Below are 17680 nucleotides of genomic sequence, written 5' to 3' on the forward strand. Positions count from 1 at the left end.
TAAAACTCCTTCTTCCTGTTCCTGGGAGCATATATCAGGGCGTCTGAGGTGTAAAACTCCTTCTTCCTGTTCCTGGGAGCATATATCAGGGCGTCTGAGGTGTAAAACTCCTTCTTCCTGTTCCTGGGTGCATATATCGGGGCGTCTGAGGTGTAAAACTCCTTCTTCCTGTTCCTGGGTGCATATATCGGGGCGTCTGAGGTGTAAAACTCCTTCTTGCTGTTCCTGGGGGCATATATCAGGGCGTCTGAGGGGTAAAACTCCTTCTTCCTGTTCCTGGGAGCATATATCAGGGCGTCTGAAGTGTAAATCTCCTTCTTCCTGTTCCTGGGAGCATATATCAGGGCGTCTGAGGCGTAAAACTCCTTCTTCCTGTTCCTGGGAGCATATATCAGGGCGTCTGAGGTGTAAAACTCCTTCTTCCTGTTCCTGGGAGCGTATATCAGGGCGTCTGAGGCGTAAAACTCCTTCTTCCTGTTCCTGGGAGCGTATATCAGGGCGTCTGAGGCGTAAAACTCCTTCTTCCTGTTCCTGGGAGCATATATCAGGGCGTCTGAGGTGTAAAACTCCTTCTTCCTGTTCCTGGGAGCATATATCAGGGCGTCTGAGGTGTAAAACTCCTTCTTCCTGTTCCTGGGAGCATATATCGGGGCGTCTGAGGTGTAAAACTCCTTCTTCCTGTTCCTGGGAGCATATATCAGGGCGTCTGAGGTGTAAAACTCCTCCTTCCTGTTCCTGGGAGCATATATCAGGGCGTCTGAGGTGTAAAACTCCTTCTTCCTGTTCCTGGGAGCATATATCAGGGCGTCTGAAGTGTAAAACTCCTTCTTCCTGTTCCTGGGAGCATATATCGGGGCGTCTGAGGTGTAAAACTCCTTCTTCCTGTTCCTGGGAGCATATATCGGTGTTTGGTGTTTCCTGCTCCGGTCCGGCCTGGTTCAGATGTGAACCTTCCACTGAATGTGCTGCACTTGGGGCTGAGAGTGGAAATAACTCACCTTTTCCTTACAGAAACACACAGTTTCTGACCATAATGGCTAAAACGGAGGCTCTGAAACTGACAAACAACTCTCAGACAGAGAGAGACTGATGAATTTCACCGTCTGTAGGACAGCTGGCAGCTCACTTTTAGTCCTGCTGTGTGGGTTAGGGTTTCTGGTCCAATTAGATACAATAAATTAACTTAATTATCTCTGAAAGAAGAGCCACTGATCAGAAGCTTTGGTTCACAGAAGGAAACAGCGTCATCCCTGTTGTTAAAGGCTCGTCCTCTGGGAGGTGGTGATATTTACAGGGCATGCCTTAAATTCTGTTTGTAGCCCTAAGAGACCTGATGGTGAACATACTGCTGCTGACAACCAGAAAATATTCAATCCTGTTATTTCTGAGGGTGCATTTGAGTTTAAAAGACCTGTTTTTTCATGTTACGTTTGGTGTTAAAGCAGTTTAACTGTGGCACCTGTGATCTGCGCTCAACCTAAACCAGACGGTGAACAGATCGAACCTTTATTCAAATGAAGATGGCGTTAACGTGCTAACTGTGCTAACCGCGCTAACTGTGCTAATCGTGCTAACCATGCTAACGGGACTTTTTATTTGTTTGCACATGAATGTAGTTTCTTCCTGACAATAAATAATAATGATAACTAGAAAGCTGCAAGCAGCTGTATGTGGGACCGAGGTGTGCGTATGTTGGGGCATGCGCTGGACGCTGGAGCTGCAGCTCTGCCCACACGCACAATACCCTCTGCGTACGTACGAGCACATAATAACCCCAATGCGAAGGGGTCTTTGAACATTTCTAGGGGGCGCCACTGAGCCATTTTGCTCCGCCCACGCACGATACCCTTTACATACGGACGAGGTCGTCAGGGTGGACGTGTGTTCCAAGTTTCATGACCTTGCGATGATGATAAGGCTTTCAAATCACAAACGCCATCACACGATTGTCACCGCCTGGCCACACCCACACCGTTCAGAGTTTGGAAAAGTTTCTCCATGATTTTTTCCCCCCATGTCTTAAGAGTAACCTGGCCAAGTTTGAAGTCTGTAGCATTAAATCTGTAGGACGAGTTCGATCATATGCAAGGCGTGAAATCGGGCAAAAATGGCACGAAAACGCACTTTCCATCCAAAATGGCCGCCTTCCTGTGGACGTGGGACCATGGCGGCATGAGACTTTTTTGTGCGTCTGGGCATGATGAATGAGTGTACCGAATTTTGTCGTCCCACACGATACTAAGCCCAATGCGGGGACCATTTTTAAGCATCGTAGGGGGCGCTACAGAGTCAGTGAGCGACTCCCAAAAATATAAAGTTTAGATTCTTTCATGTCGTCGACTGGCAGGTGCTCGAAAACTCTTGAAATTTTGCGAGCACCTTTTGCAAAGATTCGGACGGAAGACGGAAGAATAATAATAATCCTTACAGATACAATTGGGTCCTTACAGTTTCGGTCCCTAATAAAAGGAAGCTGAGCGAGCTGAACAAAGGAGTAAATATACTGAGGTGGAGACAGCTGTGAAAGTGGAGCTAAGAACCAAAACAGGGAACCAGGAACCAGGAGGAATCATTCAGAACAACGATCTAAAACACAATAAAAAGTAAAAGCTCAAACAAAATACCAAGTGAGAACAGAGCAGAGAGCCACCGACACCAAAGAGTTCAAAGAAACAACCCACTGAGAACATGGAACTGAGACCAGAGACTTAAAACCACGGGGTAACTTTACAGGAAAAGACACATCAAGAGGAAACAGAATACATCCTCATTTAAAGCAATGACTGGAAAACATGTAATTTCCCTGAATGTCTCGGTGCGCAGCAGGGAGGTGATGAAGTGAGGTTCTTAACGGTTGTTTAACATCAACACATCTGGGCTTCCAGGAGCAGAAAAGCTTCAGATGATCCTAATGCCACAGAATAATCATCTCATTATCTGGGCTCCACGGCTCTTCACTTCGTCACGATAACAAGTTCATTATTTTGTAATCAATACTGTTATCAGACATCTCGAGTGCCAGCAGCAGCAGATTTAAGCTGCAAAGGTCCAGCAAACAGGAACTTTACGTCTGCTGGAGGGAGCCAAACCCTCCTCTCTGCCTCTGCTGTCAGCCAATACTTTAATATATAAATATTTAAATGAACCAAACCCAGTTTATTTGTTCTGTTCTCCACAGTGGCGACTCCTGACATTTTTTTTTTAGGTAGTGCAGTTTCCAGTCTGTGAAAGCTGCATCAGAGTGTGCTGTGCGAAGCTGAACCGATTGCACTGATGCAAACCTGTTATGTTCCCACGCAGGAAATAAAATGTCCAATCGTCCAGAAACTCCTTGTCTTCCTTAAATAAACACAACGCAGAGACGATGTGTTGCTCTGCTGTTTGGTCTGCCAAATAACCAAAGTGACTCTGCAATTTCCCCCGTTACGTCCATAAGTACCATAAAAGTCCATAGGACTGAGGTATATTTGTCTAGGTAGCATAATTTATTGTAATAATTTTTAATACATTTTTGTTATTTTTTGCATAATTTGCCAATCAGTTAAGATTACACCTTAACCATTATTTATTTATTTTCCTCATATTGTTCCAGGATTCTATGAAATAAGTAAACACATAAGCTCTTAATGATAAGATTCATTCAATTTTCATTCTAAAGAATATAATTAAAATGACAGCATATAAATCCAAGTCAAGTGTTTATTGAAGTTTTGGAAAATATGACTTAGAAAAGCATAACCAATTGTCAAACATAGTTAAGTGCAGCTTACTTTCTCTCTTTTTTAAATATAATACTGCACCGTTAACAATGAATGTGTCATTATACATTCTGCTATTATTGTCAACATTATATAAAATATTTAAATCATTACAAGTCAATGACTGAGCACAAAAGGTTAAGTTATTTAGCTACATCAAATCCTACCTGGAAAACAGCAGGGTTGGTGGAGCCCTGGGTTTCATCTTTGCCTCGCAAGGCTAGCTCGAAAATCCCGCAAAATTCTTCCAAACTTCCTTCTCTGCATTAGTACGACGACTAAAGGGTACTTCTGTCAGAAACACTACCGTATTGTTGCACTCGCCATCTTCTTCGTAGAATATTCATGGCAGCAGACATATGACGAAAGCACGTTGTTTGTGCGAGCACATAAACCCTCATAGAAAATGTATTGGGAGCAGGATTTTTGAAAAAAAACATGTCAATGGGTAGCCTAGCAAGCCCGACCCGTACAGCAAAAAGCTGTACAGGGGTCTAGTGAAGCTGGATAGCAGTGTGGGTGGGATAAACGGTTGTCTGTTAAGTTGCCTCTGCACTCAACGCCACGCAATAGGATGCGCAACAACCAATCAGAGCGTCGTCCCACCAATGGAGCAAGCTGGTAAATTAAACTTTTACCGTACCCGGTGAGCAAAGCTCCAAAAACGTCCTTTTTTTTCAAGAAAAACTTAAAGGGGAACTGCGGTATTTTCAACATTAAGCCTCTTTTCTGAGTCGTCTGCAATGTTTTAGAACCCCCCTCACCACTTTTTTGATGTTTACTGCTGTCTCCGGTATTTGCCTAATTTTGATTCTTCTCAACCTGCTTCAGAATGGCAAGTCATGCGCATGTCCTAAAAGGTCCGTAAAAGCACAATAAACGTCCGTTTTCCAAATCATCAACTCACCGGAGTGGTTACTGGTGTGCACTGGTAATCCATATCAAATTTTGTGGCGAAAAGTTGCTTCTGTCGTGTTTTATTTGGCAGCTCGTTCATGCTCGCACTATTTTCTTAGCCACCTCACAGCCGTGGATAAACTTCCGCTCAGCAGTTGAATCTGACTTGCTATACTCCACACCACTTGATGGCGGAGCAATATCAACGAACATCCAGTCTTCCATAGAACTCAATGGGATTTACAAAATGTCAAATAAAACACGACAGAGGCAACTTTTCGCCACGAAATTTGATATGGATTACCAGTGCACACCAGTAACCACTCCGGTGAGTTGATGATTTTGAAAACGGACGTTTATGGTGCTTTTACGGACCTTTTTGGACATGCACATGACTTGCCGTTCTGAAGCAGGTTGAGAAGAATCAAAATTAGGCAAATACCGGAGACAGCAGTAAACATCAAAAAAGCGGTGAGGGGGGTTCTAAAACATCGCAGACGACTCAGAAAAGAGGCTTAATGTTGAAAATACTGCAGTTCCCCTTTAAGTGCAGTAATCTGTTCGTCTCGCAAAGAAAAATGTATATTTAAATCTTCTAGAGTCGCTGCCAAAGCCAAATGGAAAGACTGTTGGCTGGGCGCAGCCACTGTTTACCTCTCTCTGGAACTACACACTGAAACGTCGCACCTCTGTCATCACTAGGTAGCCCGGCCTCCGACCCCGCTCCTCACCATTTGATTGGCCCGATTAAGTTTCGATTTTCAGCCTCGCAAAACGACCACAAGTGACAAGACTAGCCCCGGAGCAAATTCAATTTGCGGTCGCTAGGGGCGTCTAGATTTCTAGACCAGTCAATGGGAGCTTCCTGGTGCAAATGCGACCCTGACAGAAATCGCCCCAAATGGGCGTGGCAACACCAGGCGCGACCTTAATCTGATTGGACAATGACATATACAACCAGTTTGCCTACAGTAGATCAGTCCCACCTTAGCAACTAGATTTAAAAAAAAAAAAAACTCTGTGTTTGGTGGTGCGTCGCACAAATGGCCCCTATGAAGGAACCGCCGCTGGTTCTCCATGATTATCCAGTTCCCTCTTCATAGAACTGATGCCGTCTGAATGAAGCAGCCGAGGTTTGTTCCCTTTGCTGCCATTATATTAGAAAAAGGGATTAAAACTTTTATTATGTACAGATCTTTGTTCCCTGGAACGCCCGAACATCAGTTAACCCTTATCCTGCCTTAACATTGTGTTTACTCCCTTTGTCCTACGGGTCAATAATGCCCCGCCCTACCAAAGCCCCAAAATAAAGCAACTTAATTGAATTTTAAATCCAAAATCTATTTTGTATGATGAAGCCACCTGTTATTGATCTATTCAACTCAATTCAATATATTTTTTATCATGTAGTTTTTGTTACACAATACAAAAAGAAAATCAGCAGTTTTCAGGATTACACTTTTTATTTTTTTTTTGGTCAGTTGGACCAACAGTTTTCTTGTTTTCTCAGTTTTCTTTTACATAATAAAGGCTTATTATTGCTATTATATAAATGTGAAGTAATTACTTCTGAATTAATTACATTGAAAGGGGAAAAAAACAATGAACTATTTTCTGCTGTTTAAATGTTTTTATAATTCACGGGTCAAAAATGACCCATAAGACAATCTTTGTACCCTAGTGGTGTACAGCCCACATGGAAACATAAACAAAAATAAAGTGTGACTTTTTCTAATGATGGGGTCCCTTTAGGAAAAGTCATAACATTTCAAGTTGGAAAAAGATAGTTTAAGGTATTTTTGCTACAGCTAAACATGGTCGTGGGTCACTTTGGACCCGCAGGACAACAAGGAGGGTTAACTTTACATAACACCTGGGTTTTCATGTGTTTTTGTGCTGACTGCTCTTATGATCCAAATGAACCCTGAAACACACCAAAGACGAACCAGTCCAGTCCCAGTTTAGAAGGAGTAAAACCAGCTAAATGGAGCCCCTGCTGCTGTGAATACGTTTGTTTAGTCGGTGATTTTTCAGTTTAAAGTTGCAGCTAAAGCTTCATCTCTCTGCCTGCTGAACTGAGCGCTGCCTTCTGCTGCAGGAGGTATTCAACCCTCCTCCGTTCTCACTGTGCTGCACAGAAAGTGCAGGAAACAACCCACAGCTAATTCTCCACACATCCTCCTCAGAACCTCCACCATTATATCCTGATGTGCAGTTTTTTTTATCTATGTGACGAAGAAACTGATGCAAGAAGGAATACAGTCTGAGGCTGTGTTCGAAACCGCCTACTACATACTGCATACTGCATAATACATTCTACATACTGCATACTGCATACTGCATAATACATACTACATACCACATACCACATACTACATACTGCATACTGCATACTACATACCACATACTACACACCACATACCGCATACCGCATACCATATACCACATACTACATACTACATACTACATACCACATACCACATACTACATACTACATACTACATACCACATACCACATATCACATACTACATACAACATACCACATACCACATGCTACATACTACATACTACATACCACATACCACATACTACATACTACATACCACATACCACATACTACATACTACATACTACATACCACATACCACATACCACATACTACATACTACATACTACATACCACATACTACATACTACATACAACATACCACATACCACATGCTACATACTACATACCACATACTACATACTTACATGCTACCTACTGCATACTCATCAATCAGACAGTATGCAGAGCGTTTACCCACAATGCATTTCGCTCCTGCCCGAGCCGAAATCAGCCGGCCTGAAGCTGATTTCTCTTAAGCTCTAAACTCTGTAAACTTTAGCAACATTTGAAACATTTTCAGGTGAGAAAGTAGTCGTTTAGATCCCCAACGTGTTGAAAACCTGACAAAATACCGGCTGTTTACAATTTTGTTCCCACGAATTCGGTGCTACTAAAGCTAGCCACAGTGAGCAACGCACTTCCTGTTATTTTCACAAAATAAAATACCCGTTGCCTTTTATCATAGGGAAAGCCATTACCATACAATTGGTGCTTTTGTTTTGAAAACAGGAAGTGAACCTACCCTCGTTGTAGCTAGCTTGAAACTGCCGTTTTGACAGGAAATGACGATCGGCGACGTCACATTACGTTGCATCTTGGGTAGTTTGAGTATGAGTAGTAACCTCATGATGCATACCCAACATTTCGGAGAATCTAGTATGCATCTGGGAACTTAAAAAAAGTTAAAGTTAGTAGGAATAGTAGGCGGTTTCGAACACAGCCATGCATCCATCATCCTCCTCTTATCTGAGCCCAGGTTATGGAGCCAGCAGGTGATACGAAGGGAGAGAAAATAGGTCCAAGAGATTGTGAGGTCTGACTTTTTCCTGGAGAACGATTTTGTGATGCAAATGTATTACTCTGTTGAACGCATATTGTTTTGAGAAGCAAAACGCTTTATTTTTTAAACCCCAGCCAACTAGCCGGACTACCTTCATCAACACCAAAACGAGGCTGGAACTCTGCTCACAGGACGCAGCAGGGGGTAAGAAGATGTTCAGAAATGATGTTACTGATATGGGATGTCATAGAGCTTCATGTCAGAAGAGGCGAAATATCCCTTTAAACCAGCAGGTGTTCAGACCAAAGTGTCTCAAACGTCTCAATAAGAGCTCAGAAAATGGTGTCAAATTGTTAAAAAGGTCATTCTGACACCTTTAAACATCTAACTGGTGTTACAGGGCCTCACATCCCAGCCCATCTTCTTCCTTTTCTGTGATCAGGTCCACAGGAAACAGTGAAAACTGCTTCCACTTCTGGTATATCACATATATTCTCCCAGATTATCTCCACTCTCAGTTTAGTTGCCCGAACCTGCCTCTGTCCTCAGATTCATTGTCTCATTAAACCTGCAGAAAACAGAAAACATTCGCCTCCTCTGCCAAGTTCCTCTGCTTCTCTGTGGGATTTCAGAAGCTCGAGTCACATTATAATTCACACCAGCCAACAGCTGCATGCAAATCAGAGCCGGGGCCGTGTGTTCGGGGTTTATCTGAAGCAGAGGAAGGGGTAAAAGGTTCTGAGGAGGAAGGGGAGCACATGGCATTAGCATGATGTCAGTCAGTAAACTTGCAGATCTAAAGCTGAACTACTTCCCCAAACTCACAACCACCTGTTGTAAACATGCACAAATTCATCTTTCAGGATCATTTTATTGAGTCTTTGGCTGAAAAATGGGAGCCGAAAGATGATATTTGGACTTCAAATATCAGATATAAATCATTAATTTCACATTTTTCACTTCCTCTTTGCTTGCTCTTTGAATCTGAAAGCTTGTAGTTCAAATAAAATCACCTGCCACACTAACGAGCTCCTCCCACTGGCCGAGCTCCTCCCACTGTCCGAGCTCCTCCCACTGACTGAGATCCTCCCACTGCCCGAGCTCCTCCCACTGACTGAGATCCTCCCACTGCCCGAGCTCCTCCCACTGACTGAGCTCCTCCCACTGCCCGAGCTCCTCCCACTGCCCGAGCTCCTCCCACTGACTGAGCTCCTCCCACTGCCCGAGCTCCTCCCACTGGCCGAGCTCCTCCCACTGTCCGAGCTCCTCCCACTGGCCGAGCTCCTCCCACTGCCCAAGCTCCTCCCACTGGCCGAGCTCCTCCCACTGACTGAGATCCTCCCACTGGCCGAGCTCCTCCCACTGGCTGAGCTCCTCCCACTGGCCGAGCTCCTCCCACCCGGCGAGCTTCTCCCACTGCCGGAGCTCCTCCCACTGGCAGAGCTCCTCCCACTGGCCGAGCTCCTCCCACTGTCTGAGCTCCTCCCACTGGCCAAGCTCCTCCCACTGCCCGAGCTCCTCCCACTGGCTGAGCTCCTCCCACTGCCCGAGCTCCTCCCACCCGGCGAGCTCCTCCTGACCTCAGATAAGAGGAGGATGATGGATGGATGCGCCTCTCATGAATAGATTTTACGGTTAAACAGTGAAGAACTTCAGATCTGAACACAGCAATAAATAAGTTTTCATCTCGACTAAAGCTGCTCCGAGGAATTTAATGAGCTGAAGGAGACGCCGCCGGCACCTGTAGGGACGCCATCTTTCTGTCAAATCTTTCATAAAATCCCTACAAGTGGCCCACAAGCTGGATTTATGTGCCTGATAAGAGAATAAACTCAGAGCTGAGGATCTGCTTCTGTTCCCAGCTGCAGAGCTTCAGATCCCAAACAATAGAGCAGGACTCATAAAGAGGTAAAAGAGGTCGAGCTATTTATTTCTGTGGCTGACTGCAGGCTGTGTTTCACTTTCTCAAACACTGCCGATGCAATCAGAGAGAGATGATGGCGTCTGAAAAACCAATCAAATTCCTCAGAGAGGTTGTCAGCACATTAATGAATGTGGAGACACAACATGTCGTCTTTTAGAGTTCTGACCATGCACTTTAGATAGATTATATCTAGAGTTAACTCGTTATTATCGCGTTAACTTGTTAATTATTTAACGCCGAGAAATATTTTATTGCGCATTAACGCAGGTTTTATTATTGTAAAAGCATGGAGGAATAAAGATAAACCAGCAGGTAACATCACCGCTACAGGTGTGAAGCTAACCGGCGCTATTTCCTGTTTTACTGGTTTCAACATAAAAGCACGTATTTCAAAATAAAAAAAATTTAAAAAACTCCTGCATTTGCAGAGGCCTCTGGGAGTAAACTTTAACCTTTAACCAGTTTCACATTTAACCCTAAAACCAGACTGTGGTGTTATTCCACCACCACCCCTCCAACTCTCTAATTACAGTCAAATGACTGGATTCACTTCTGTCAAACTGTCATCACACTTTAAATTTAAAATTAAAATTAGAAATAAAAAAAATTAAACAATTTAAAAAGTTAAAAAAAAATTAAAAATTAAAAAATAGAAATTAAAAAAAAATAAATTTAAAATTAAGAAATTTAAAAAAAATTTAAATTTAAAATTTAAAATTAAAATTAGAAATAAAAAAATTAAACAATTTAAACAATTTAAACAATTTAAACAGTATGAAATTTTTAAAAAATTTAAAAAATTAAAAAAGTTAAAATTTAAAACTTAAAAAATATAAATTTAAAAATTAAGAAATTTAAAAAAAATTTAAATTTAAAATTTGTCCAGTTTCCTCAAATGTTTTAATGACATCACTTTCAGATCCTGTTCATCTGCTGTAGATAGTTCTTTAGGCCTGACACTTCTTCTTCTGTCCTCCACTTGTCCAGTTTCCTCAAATGTTTTAAGGACACACTGCACACCATGCTGAGATATGCCAAGTTTTCAGCTAACAGCTCTTTGGGAATCACCTTGTTGCTGCAGAAATCCTGTTTTCTGTCTGTCACACTGTGTTATCTTTGCTGTTTTTCACACATGCAGCTAAAGAAATGGGAACAAATCTTAATTCCAGTCTAAAACCCCCAAAGAGCTTCTAGATTATTCATTTCTAGTGGCATAAAACAGTTTAATCATTTAATTTTCAGGTACAAGGAATGGACTGAAGATGAGGGAAGAAGCAGAAAATGTCCAAAGAGAAACTCTGAGAGAGCTTCAGGAAGCAAACAGTCCTGTTCTTTGACATGGACATTACATTAACATGTCAGGCGGCTCAGCATCGTAATGAATCGCTGTAAATGTAGATTAAATGTAGATTAACGACACAATCTCTCTTCATTACAGTTGAACCCTTTGATAACAGAAGGTAATCCATCAGAATGAAGCAGCTCCACACAGACTTACTCTCTTTTTCATTTGTGGAGATTCATTCTGGGATTAAATTAAAGACGTGACAGAAACATGCTGGTAGATTTTGTGGAATTAGCTCCAGTTTTCAGTAGGAAATAATTGAAACTATAATGGTATTTTATTAGAGCTGGGCGAGTTAACTCGTTATTATCTCGTTAATTATTTAACGCCGATAAATATTTTATTGCGCATTAACGCAGGTTTTATTTATTTTTTTAAATTACAACAATTTTTACAAATTGTTTTGAGGGCTTTTGTGCCTTTAATGGAAAGTTCAGAGAGACAGGAAGCAGGGGGCAGAGAGAGGGGGAACAACACGCAGCACAGGCTCGTCTGATGCGGGACTCGAACCGGGGTCAATTTTACAATTTTATTATCGTAAAAGTCTGTTGCTCACAGGCTTTTATTTTGTAAAAGTCTGCTGCTCACAGGCTTTTATTCTGTAGAAGTCTGTTGCTCACAGGCTTTTATTCTGTAGAAGTCTGTTGCTCACAGGCTTTTATTTTGTAAAAGTCTGCTGCTCACAGGCTTTTATTCTGTAAAAGTCTTGCTCGCAGGCTTTTATTTTGTAAAAGTCTGTTGCTCACAGGCTTTTATTCTGTAGAAGTCTGTTGCTCACAGGCTTTTATTTTGTAAAAGGCTGCTGCTCACAGGCTTTTATTCTGTAAAAGTCTGTTGCTCACAGGCTTTTATTTTGTAAAAGTCTTGCTCACAGGCTTTTATTTTGTAAAAGTCTGCTGCTCACAGGCTTTTATTTTGTAAAAGTCTTGCTCACAGGCTTTTATTTTGTAAAAGTCTGTTGCTCACAGGCTTTTATTTTGTAAAAGTCTGCTGCTCACAGGCTTTTATTTTGTAAAAGTCTGCTGCTCACAGGCTTTTATTTAGTAAAAGTCTGTTGCTCACAGGCTTTTATTTTGTAAAAGTCTTGCTCACAGGATTTTATTTTGTAAAAGTCTGTTGCTCACAGGCTTTTATTCTGTAAAAGTCTGTTGCTCACAGGCTTTTATTTTGTAAAATTCTGCTGCTCACAGGCTTTTATTTTGTAAAAGTCTGTTGCTCACAGGCTTTTATTTTGTAAAAGTCTGCTGCTGTCTGCTGTGGAACAGGAAAAGAAAGTAATCGGCGGATCCACCAAACATGGAGAAGGGTACGGAACTTTTACTCGGCCATTTTCATGTTAAAGTTCTTCCAGACGGCGGAGTCGACAGAACCAAAGTCATCTGTAAACTCTGCCAAGTTGAATTGTCTTCTCAGCGTAGTAGTTCCAGTCTAAAATATCACTTAAAGGCAAAACACACAACTGATAGCAGCAAGTCATTCAAGGAAACAGACAGTGGAGCGAGGCTTCTACATAAAAACTACAGAAAGATGCTGATGTTAAAAGTGTGTTTGCACAACAAATGTTATGGCACTTTCATTCATATGGCAGCACATTTAAAATAAAGCTAAATGCTAAAAGCTATACACTACTTTTGGATTCATTTTTGGATTCTGCGTACAAATGCGATTAATCGTGATTAATCAGGGAAATCATGCGATTAATTAGATTAAACATTTTAATCGTATATTTTATAGTTATTTAACAGTGAAATATTTTTCATTGTCTGTAAATAACTTAACGAAACAGGCTGAATATGTAAAGTCTAAATAGGTAAGGCAAGGCAATTTTATTTATAGAGCACAATTCGTACACAAGGCAATTCAAAGTGCTTCACAGCTACATAAAATCACAAGAAAGCAATAAAATCATTAAAAAGTAATACATTTTTTTTTAAATAATAATAAAAATTTAAAAAAAAATTAAAAACCCATTAAAAATAATCATTAATTAATTAATTTAAAAGTGAAGAGTGCAGATGATATTCATATTAGACGTGCCAGCGTCCACATGAGAGCTTGGAAAAGAGCGCAGCGGAAAGTCTAAAACTCCACGACGAATTGGCTAACAAAGTGCCCTAAACCTCCCTGCAGCTGTACAGATGTGCAGATATGCAGATGTTACAGCTGTGAACGCTTCACCTAAAGCAGAGAGGACGCTGACTCTGAAGCCGGCAGAGACGGAGCAGCAGAAAGCTTCTGGAAGTGAGGACATGAAAGAAAGGAGTAAAAAGCAGCGGTTTCTTACCTCTGAGTGTGTGAGTGGAGGAGATTCCTGCACAAACAAGTCGGTGCACGAGGGGTCCGCACTAACAGGTGGTGCAGCGCAGCCGAGCCGTCGGAGGAGGAGGAGGAGGAGGAGGAGGGAGAGATCTCCCTGTGACACACTCGGACTTTAACTCCTTCTCTCCTCCTTCCACCTCGCTGCTTCTCTTCTGTTTCTGCTTCTCGCTGTTTAATATCCTTCAGCTGAGCTCCACATTCATCTGAAATGTCAGCAGCTATGAGGCTCTGCCTGCAATCACCCCACACATGTATTAGATTAGCTCCCCTCCCCTCCGTCCTCCCCCATCCTCCCCCCCATCCTCCCTTCTCACCCCGGGCTGCAGATAGCTAAATAACGTGCCACCGGCAGCAGCATCTGTCTTTCTTCTTCTTTGTGTGTAATTTGTGCGTAATGATGCCTAATGATACACAGGAAGGGGAGTCCGTGATGTGGCCCCGGCCCCTCTTTATCTCCATCCTCCTCCATCCTCCTCCACGGGCTCGGACAGAGAGGTGTCCCTGGGTGAAGGAACCCCTCGTTACAACCCTCCCTCCTCCACTTCTTCTCCTCTCTGCTGCCCATCCACCCACCCACACACCATCTCTCCGTGCACCCATCCATGCATGCCGAATGGAGGAGGGAAGCCTGAGATTACTTTTTCATTTCCATCTTCACACCTCTGCCTGTGTATCCTCTTTGGATCGCTCCAGCAACATAATGCAGAAGCCCAAAGGCGAGATAAGGGAGAGCAGATAAAAGGCGGCACGTCTCGGTGCTTCTCGACTTGTGAAGCCAACAAGAAACAATTTCCTTTTTGCTTTTGTTTGCTTTTCCACCGGCTGTGTGCCGGTATCTGCTGCTCCAGGAGCTCAGAGAGTAACGCCATGGTGCTGCAACAGACAGGATATATAAGCAAAGCAAACACTCACACAACAGGCGGGAAATATAAGCAAAGCAAGCGCTCACACAACAGGCAGGAAATATAAGCAAAGCAAGCGCTCACACAACAGGCAGGAAATATAAGCAAAGCAAGCGCTCACACAACAGGCAGGAAATATAAGCAAAGCAAGCACTCACACAACAGGCAGGAAATATAAGCAAAGCAAACACTCACACAACAGGCAGGAAATATAAGCAAAGCAAGCGCTCACACAACAGGCAGGAAATATAAGCAAAGCAAGCGCTCACACAACAGGCAGGAAATATAAGCAAAGCAAACACTCACACAACAGGCGGGAAATATAAGCAAAGCAAGCGCTCACACAACAGGCAGGAAATATAAGCAAAGCAAGCGCTCACACAACAGGCAGGAAATATAAGCAAAGCAAGCACTCACACAACAGGCAGGAAATATAAGCAAAGCAAGCGCTCACACAACAGGCAGGAAATATAAGCAAAGCAAACACTCACACAACAGGCAGGAAATATAAGCAAAGCAAACACTCACACAACAGGCAGGAAATATAAGCAAAGCAAACACTCACACAACAGGCAGGAAATATAAGCAAAGCAAACACTCACACAACAGGCAGGAAATATAAGCAAAGCAAACACTCACACAACAGGCAGGAAATATAAGCAAAGCAAGCGCTCACACAACAGGCAGGAAATATAAGCAAAGCAAGCGCTCACACAACAGGCATGAAATATAAGCAAAGCAAGCACTCACACAACTGGCATGAAATATAAGCAAAGCAAGCACTCACACAACAGGCGGGAAATATAAGCAAAGCAAGCGCTCACACAACAGGCGGGAAATATAAGCAAAGCAAGCGCTCACACAACAGGCGGGAAATATAAGCAAAGCAAGCGCTCATACAACAGACAGGAAATATAAGCAAAGCAAGCGCTCACACAACAGGCGGGAAATATAAGCAAAGCAAGCACTCACACAACTGGCAGGAAATATAAGCAAAGCAAGCGCTCACACAACAGGCATGAAATATAAGCAAAGCAAGCGCTCACACAACAGGCAGGAAATATAAGCAAAGCAAGCTCTCACACAACAGGCAGGAAATATAAGCAAAGCAAGCACTCACACAACAGGCAGGATATATAAGCAAAGCAAGCGCTCACACAACAGGCAGGAAATATAAGCAAAGGAAGCACTCACACAACTGGCAGGAAATATAAGCAAAGCAAGCTCTCACACAACAGGCAGGAAATATAAGCAAAGCAAGCACTCACACAACTGGCAGGAAATATAAGCAAAGCAAGCACTCACACAACAGGCAGGAAATATAAGCAAAGCAAACACTCAAACAACAGGCAGGAAATATAAGCAAACCAAGCGCTCACACAACAGGCAGGAAATATAAGCAAAGCAAGCACTCACACAACAGGCAGGAAATATAAGCAAAGCAAGCACTCACACAACAGGCGGGAAATATAAGCAAAGCAAGCACTCACACAACAGGCATGAAATATAAGCAAAGCAAACACTCACACAACAGGCATGAAATATAAGCAAAGCAAACACTCACACAACAGGCAGGAAATATAAGCAAAGCAAACACTCACACAACAGGCAGGATATATAAGCAAAGCAAGCGCTCACACAACAGGCATGAAATATAAGCAAAGCAAGCACTCACACAACAGGGAGGAAATATAAGCAAAGCAAGCACTCACACAACAGGGAGGAAATATAAGCAAAGCAAGCGCTCACACAACAGGCAGGAAATATAAGCAAAGCAAGCACTCACACAACAGGGAGGAAATATAAGCAAAGCAAGCACTCACACAACAGGCGGGAAATATAAGCAAAGCAAGCGCTCATACAACAGACAGGAAATATAAGCAAAGCAAGCGCTCACACAACAGGCGGGAAATATAAGCAAAGCAAGCACTCACACAACTGGCAGGAAATATAAGCAAAGCAAGCGCTCACACAACAGGCATGAAATATAAGCAAAGCAAGCACTCACACAACAGGCGGGAAATATAAGCAAAGCAAGCGCTCACACAACAGGCAGGAAATATAAGCAAAGCAAGCTCTCACACAACAGGCAGGAAATATAAGCAAAGCAAGCACTCACACAACAGGCAGGATATATAAGCAAAGCAAGCGCTCACACAACAGGCAGGAAATATAAGCAAAGGAAGCACTCACACAACTGGCAGGAAATATAAGCAAAGCAAGCTCTCACACAACAGGCAGGAAATATAAGCAAAGCAAGCACTCACACAACTGGCAGGAAATATAAGCAAAGCAAGCACTCACACAACAGGCAGGAAATATAAGCAAAGCAAACACTCAAACAACAGGCAGGAAATATAAGCAAACCAAGCGCTCACACAACAGGCAGGAAATATAAGCAAAGCAAGCACTCACACAACAGGCAGGAAATATAAGCAAAGCAAGCACTCACACAACAGGCGGGAAATATAAGCAAAGCAAGCACTCACACAACAGGCATGAAATATAAGCAAAGCAAACACTCACACAACAGGCATGAAATATAAGCAAAGCAAACACTCACACAACAGGCAGGAAATATAAGCAAAGCAAACACTCACACAACAGGCAGGATATATAAGCAAAGCAAGCGCTCACACAACAGGCATGAAATATAAGCAAAGCAAGCACTCACACAACAGGGAGGAAATATAAGCAAAGCAAGCACTCACACAACAGGGAGGAAATATAAGCAAAGCAAGCGCTCACACAACAGGGAGGAAATATAAGCAAAGCAAGCACTCACACAACAGGCGGGAAATATAAGCAAAGCAAGCACTCACACAACAGGCAGGAAATATAAGCAAAGCAAGCACTCACACAACAGGCGGGAAATATAAGCAAAGCAAGCACTCACACAACAGGCATGAAATATAAGCAAAGCAAGCACTCACACAACAGGGAGGAAATATAAGCAAAGCAAGCCCTCACACAACAGGCAGGAAATATAAGCAAAGCAAGCACTCACACAACAGGGAGGAAATATAAGCAAAGCAAGCGCTCACACAACAGGCGGGAAATATAAGCAAAGCAAGCGCTCATACAACAGACAGGAAATATAAGCAAAGCAAGCACTCACACAACAGGCGGGAAATATAAGCAAAGC

The 17680-nt window shown here is 42.7% G+C and overlaps 2 protein-coding genes across 2 annotated transcripts in view; one reads left to right on the forward strand and one right to left on the reverse strand.

The window, feature by feature from the left end:
• The window catches only part of doc2a (double C2-like domains, alpha), a 103309-nt gene extending 89425 nt beyond the window's left edge, over nucleotides 1-13884 (reverse strand). Inside the window, exon 1 of the mRNA XM_075453280.1 lies at nucleotides 13599-13884. The gene's annotated coding sequence lies outside the window, so the exon portion shown is untranslated. The remainder of the gene's footprint in view (nucleotides 1-13598) is intronic.
• Nucleotides 1-17680, forward strand: part of LOC142370785 (NLR family CARD domain-containing protein 3-like) — a 390613-nt gene that overhangs the window by 120534 nt on the left and 252399 nt on the right. The window lies entirely within an intron of this gene.

Source organism: Odontesthes bonariensis, chromosome 21 (genome assembly GCF_027942865.1).
Source record: "Odontesthes bonariensis isolate fOdoBon6 chromosome 21, fOdoBon6.hap1, whole genome shotgun sequence".
Lineage (NCBI taxonomy): Eukaryota > Metazoa > Chordata > Actinopteri > Atheriniformes > Atherinopsidae > Odontesthes > Odontesthes bonariensis.